The sequence below is a fragment of the Aphelocoma coerulescens genome, chromosome 1 (genome assembly GCF_041296385.1).
Source record: "Aphelocoma coerulescens isolate FSJ_1873_10779 chromosome 1, UR_Acoe_1.0, whole genome shotgun sequence".
In the NCBI taxonomy this organism is placed as follows: domain Eukaryota; kingdom Metazoa; phylum Chordata; class Aves; order Passeriformes; family Corvidae; genus Aphelocoma; species Aphelocoma coerulescens.
This window is the reverse complement of record NC_091013.1, coordinates 120,478,723-120,484,040: the sequence shown is the minus strand read 5'-3', so window position 1 is coordinate 120,484,040 and position 5,318 is coordinate 120,478,723. Positions and strand designations below refer to the sequence as shown.

Genomic DNA, 5,318 nt, shown 5'->3' with positions numbered 1-5,318 from the left:
GAGCCCGGCGCTGCCGCTCCTGCTCCGGCCGGCTCTCCGCGGGGAGCCGGGGCTGTGCCAGCGCCCGGGCAGCCCCGGGATCCCGAGCCGGGCCCGACGCGCCGGGCCGGGCTCCGCTCAGCCCTGAGCCCCTCCCGGAGCCCGCCTTGGGCCCCACGACGCGGCCCCGGGCTCTGCCGCCAGCCCCGGACGCGGCGCTGAGTCGCTGCTCCCGAGCTCTGCGTGAGGCCGGGGAGCCCGGCTTCGGGCTGTGCCTAAGGCAGGACTCGGAGCTCAGAGACACAGACTCGCCCTAGCCCAAAAAGCCCGCTTTGAGCATCAAAACACAGCCCTTGTGCTTTAATTCAGGTCCAGCAAAATGCAGCACTTCAGTTTCTCTTTGTGAGCCCAAACACACAGGACTGGCTCTCTTCCTCAAGCCCTGAAAACAGGATTTAGTCACTGTTTCGGAGTCCCAGCACTGGCCGTACCAACCTGCTCTCAGGACTCTGTAGATAGAGAAATGCTGCTAGGAAGGATTTTCTTGCTATTTTCTAAGTCTGTGAGAGACTGCACAAAATCCCAGCCCCTCCCAAGCTGCAGCTCCTCACACCAAACCTCGGGGGAATCCCTGGTGCTTCCAACACCGCTGCAACCCCACCTGGAGCTGAGCTTCCAAGGTGTCTAATCCACATGCAAGCCTGGATAGTCCAAAACCTGCAGGAAAAGAGGAGGCAAAATGAAAAGGAAAGGGGGGGAAAAAACCCAGAGTTTTGGGTTTTCCCCGCGTTTGCAACAGGATTGAAGGGCAGGATAGAGAGGTAAAGAAGTACCAAAGGCTGCAGTATTTCAGGTGATTCAGAAGGGAGAACCCATTAGTTACAATAGCATTAGTAAAGGCAAACATCTCCTATTCCCTCATTTTAAGGGGTTCAGTTGAAGCAAACTCCCCTTTTTCAGCATTTTAAGGGTTTAAATCCACACTTCTACCCATGCCCTGGCATCAAATCTCTCACAAGGGAGCGAGCCCAGTACATATATAACCTAATGCTGCCCAAGAGTCCATTACTTTTCTTGTTCTTATTCATGACACTTATGGCCCTAACTAGAAGCCCCAGCGGGAGCTACACCATTTATACTACTACTATTCTTCTCTTGCCTACTTAGTTGCCTACAGCATACTACCCAGGAATGACTAATGAACAATTACACATGTTAACAAGGAATTACCCAACTCACCTGCCTATGCTGCTGAGACAAGAAGCTTCTTCTCTTACCTGTTATCTACTCTTTTGGCAGGTGTGGCTGTAGTAAAAAAAGAAGGCACCTACAGAGCCCCTTACTCCCCTGGAATTTAAGTCAGAGCAGCCAAACAGCTACAACTCCTCCCAGTGCTTTTATCCCTGATGGTAAAATTGCCTCCTCCCTTTTCCCGGGCATTGTGGGAACGAGAGGTGGGCTTGGCCAGGGGTATATTAACCCCAGTCCTGGGTAAAAGAGGCCCATTTCCTCTGTGGGGTTAGTTGGGGTAAGGGTGTCTTCTTATTTCTGTGAAGGGGGTCTTTTGGGTTTTCTCAGCTTTTTTTCAGCAGGTACTTTTGGTATCTGAAGTAATAGAGGCTTTGAAGACTCTGTGAAGAAGATAGCATTAAGTGCATGGTTCATGGCAACTTCCTGAAATTCCAGATTGTGTCAGGTACGATACTTCAGTTTTTTCAGCAGATTCATTTTGCTGCAAGAGGAAGCTACCCTGGGTCCAAGATGACATTGGAGATGGAGGCTTCTGATAGGTAAGCTAAGGACTGTAAGTATGAGTGGGAGTGGGAGCAGGGTCCCAGTTAGTAGCTGACTTGCTGGGATTTGGCTTGTATGCCACTCCACGGGTGCATTGATTTTGGTTTTCTTTGTCATAGCTGACTAAGATGCCAACCTGGTGATCACAGTGCCTTTGGAGAGGGCTGAGGTGGACTCCTTTTGCATCCAGTGTGGATTCACATTGTTGGTCACCTAAAAGCTAAGTTGGGGGCCAGGACCTAGAGATGGGATGATAGCAGGGTAGTGGGTTGGAAATTCCTGGGAGAGATGTAAAAATTAGTGTAGGGGAAAGGGATGCTCTCCAAGGGGCTTGTTAGGTAAGCTAAAGGGAGTAGCCCTACTTTTGATTGCAACTGTAGGGTGTGCAGCGCAGAGCAGTTCCAGTGTGTGTTGTCTCGTCCCGTGTGTGTTTTGTGTCTCTGGCATCCCTCGGATCAGATCTCTGTGCCTTTTATCCTTAAGGGGCTTATCATAAGCATTGGCCATCATCTCTAGCTTCTTGAACTTTCGTACTTCTTGGTAGGATGCCAATGTCACTTGTTCTTTTACCAGTGGGCTTGGCCGCATCTTGGAATCACATCTTGGAAGCATTGAGTCAGATGTCTTTTGAGGCCTTGTTCCTGGCTGTACTGCCATCCATCCTTTCCAGCCGTGAGCTGTAATGTCCTGGGGCTTGCAAGATTGTCAGGAGATGGGAGCATTCTAAATGTGGCATTGTCTCTCACAGCCATCTTGATCATTGTGACTGACAGTTCTTAGAACAGGTCACTGTTACAGTCTTTTCTTCTGCTCCTTAGAGCCTCCTTCATCCACCATTGCCACACCCTCGGTTGTCTCTTTTGGCGTCGTCTCTTCTTCTTGCCATCGTTCTTCTTGCCGAGAGCTTTTTTTATCATCCTTGTGTCCTACTGTTTGTAGTATAATGTGTTGAGTTTGTGTCTCACCTGGAATTGCTCTGCCCTGTAGAGTAGTCCTGAGGAGGGGTAGGTGGAGAAGAAAGGAGACTTTAGAGGGAACCTTTTGCTTTGCTTAGCCACCCGAGCCACGCCTCGCACAGAGTGACTGTGGCTAGTCTGTGTGGTGTTCAGTGCAGATGTGGGAGTGGTGCAGTGGTGTCTTGCAGTTTTATAGTAGTTTGTCCTAAGGCCCACTGTTGTGGGATCCTAGGCAGTTTGCTTTGAGGAATGAGAACTTGGGAAAGGCTAAGCTTTCCCTGTCTGGGTAACTTTGACAAATAATTCTTTTGCAGATGGCTAGGATGTAAACCTGGTATGAACAGAGGAGGCCAGAGGAGCACAGCAACGAGGTGGGTCGGTGCCTGAAGTCCAAGCTATGGCCTGACTTTGGGCTCTACGTTTACCTCACTGTTGGGACTTTCATTTTGAAGATGTGAAGTGCTTGAAGCAGCAGGGTATTGGCACTGGGGGGACCATGAGCTGGATGAGTATTGATTCCAGCACAGAACTGGATGTTACTGGAGTTGTTGTATTAGTGATGAAACTATAAGTAGCCTTTGATTTTTTGTGTTTTACAGGTGGTCTGCAGCATTCAAATTGCTACTCCAACATGAGAGACACCCTTCCAGACAGAGGTCACAGTCGAGCACTTTCAGGTGGAACCTGCCTCGGCAATGCAGCACTTTTGGACACTACATCGGTATGTGCCTTTCCATTTTGTTTTGCCCCTTCTCCCTTGGGAAGGTTGGTCATCATTCAGCTTTTCAGGGGTGGTGTTTCATGGTGGTTATGTTGCAGGGCTGTTCTTTGTCCTTATTTTTAGGAAGTAAACCTGGATATCAGCAGTCAAGATCAAATGAGTGAGGTAAGCAGTGACCAGTGGACACAACCAGTTATTGCTTGGGTGCCAAATTCTGGGGCAGCTCAAAGCATGCATTGTCTAAGCATCCATTTGTGTGTTTTAGGTGGCCCACTCGTATTATGCCTACAGGGGCTGAACCCCCTCATGGACCAGCTGATGGAGCCAGTTTATCACCCTTGAGCTGCCCCTGTGAGCCTTCCAGAACTATTACAGGACTCTGCGATGAAGCCTGTACCTTTTCTGTTTGAAGGTGCCATCTGGGCAGCCTTTGGCAATGGTTGAGGAGTTGCAGCGACTCGGGGAGGGAGGGAGGAGCAAGGGTCCACTCAAGTTTCAGCAATGCCCCATCACCTTGTCTCCTTTTAACCCAGGTATACCCTGCGCCGGCAGCCTTGGAGTGCGGCCACGGTGTATGAGCCGAGGACCGGGGCGTTCTCAGGAGACGGTGAGTAGTGGGATTGTTGGGTTTTGGCTGATGTGCTGCTGAGTTCAGGCACTGATATTTGGTTTTCTTTCTTGTAGTAGACTAAGAGAGAACAGCTCACTGAGGGCAGGAACTCCCCAGAGGACGAGGCGGCCTTCTTTTGCACCTGATGAGGATTTGCATCCCTGGATATCCGAGAGCTAAGTCGAGGGCTACGCCTCAGGGAGGGGGATGAGAGTGGTGTGCTGGGTCAGGACTTGGTGGGAGGGATTTTTGAATTAGCTTTGGAGATGGGGATGTCCACGAGAGGGCCCCTTAGGCCGTGTAAAGGGAAAGTCTCACTTTTGATCACAATGCTGAGGTGTACAGGGCAGAGCAGTCCCGGTATGTGTTGTGTCACTTGTCTATTGTGTGTTCTGTGTCTTTTGGGCATCTTGTGTCACATGTCTTCTGCCTTACCCCTTTGAGGGGCTTATCAGAAATGCTGGGCATCATCCTTAGCGTCTCCTTTGCGTTCCTTGGCCTGACGCTGGTACCCTTGAACCTTTGACTTGCAAGCTTGGACATGCATCGGAATCGCATCTCTCTTTAGCAATATCGAGTCAGACACCTTTTACAGTCTTGTTCTGAGCTGTATTGACAGCTGTGCACCACAACGATCCATTATAACAGATTAGGACTTGTGAGAATGCGAGGATAGGTGGAGGATTCCAACCGTATGGTTCTCGGGCATCCATCTTTGCGGTTCTTGGCATAAGTCCTTCTGTTAGGGTCTTTTTCTGCCGGAGTTCTTTGAGCCTCATCGGCCTCATCTAGGTCATCTCATTGGTAATTCTTCTTGCTGAGAGTTTCCTCTCCTTGTTGCATCCCCTTGTTTGTCATCTCCTGTGTCACAGGTGTCTGTGTGTTTGGGCCGGGGCTGCTTTGCCCTGCTACATGGTCTGGGTGTAGGTGTAATAGGATAAGTCCTAGGGACTTGACATTTGTAATGTAGGGATTAGTTGGACTCAAGATGGTATTTCTAGATTGACACAAGATGTCTGGAGCTGGTAAGTTCTCATGCAGTACTTTGACTTTTGTCATAACTTTCTTTCAGCTGCAGATGGATTGAACCTGTGACAGAGTGCCCCATACCAGGTGAGGTGGTTCCCACAGGAAGGTCAGTCACCGTTTGTCTTTGCAGGGCAAGTGTAAATGGTGACTGTGTTACAGCTTTGTTCTTCATCTTTATTTGTAGGAAGTAATGCTGAATAGCAGTGGTCAAGGTCGATGGAGCGAGGTG

At 49.8% G+C, this 5,318-nt stretch overlaps 1 long non-coding RNA gene across 1 annotated transcript; it reads left to right on the top strand.

Moving 5' to 3' along the window:
* Positions 1-3,699: 3,699 nt before the first annotated feature.
* On the top strand, positions 3,700-5,318 carry LOC138120129 (uncharacterized). Its single transcript, XR_011155744.1, has 3 exons — positions 3,700-4,057; positions 4,138-5,173; positions 5,274-5,318. It is a non-coding gene; the product is annotated as an uncharacterized lncRNA (long non-coding RNA).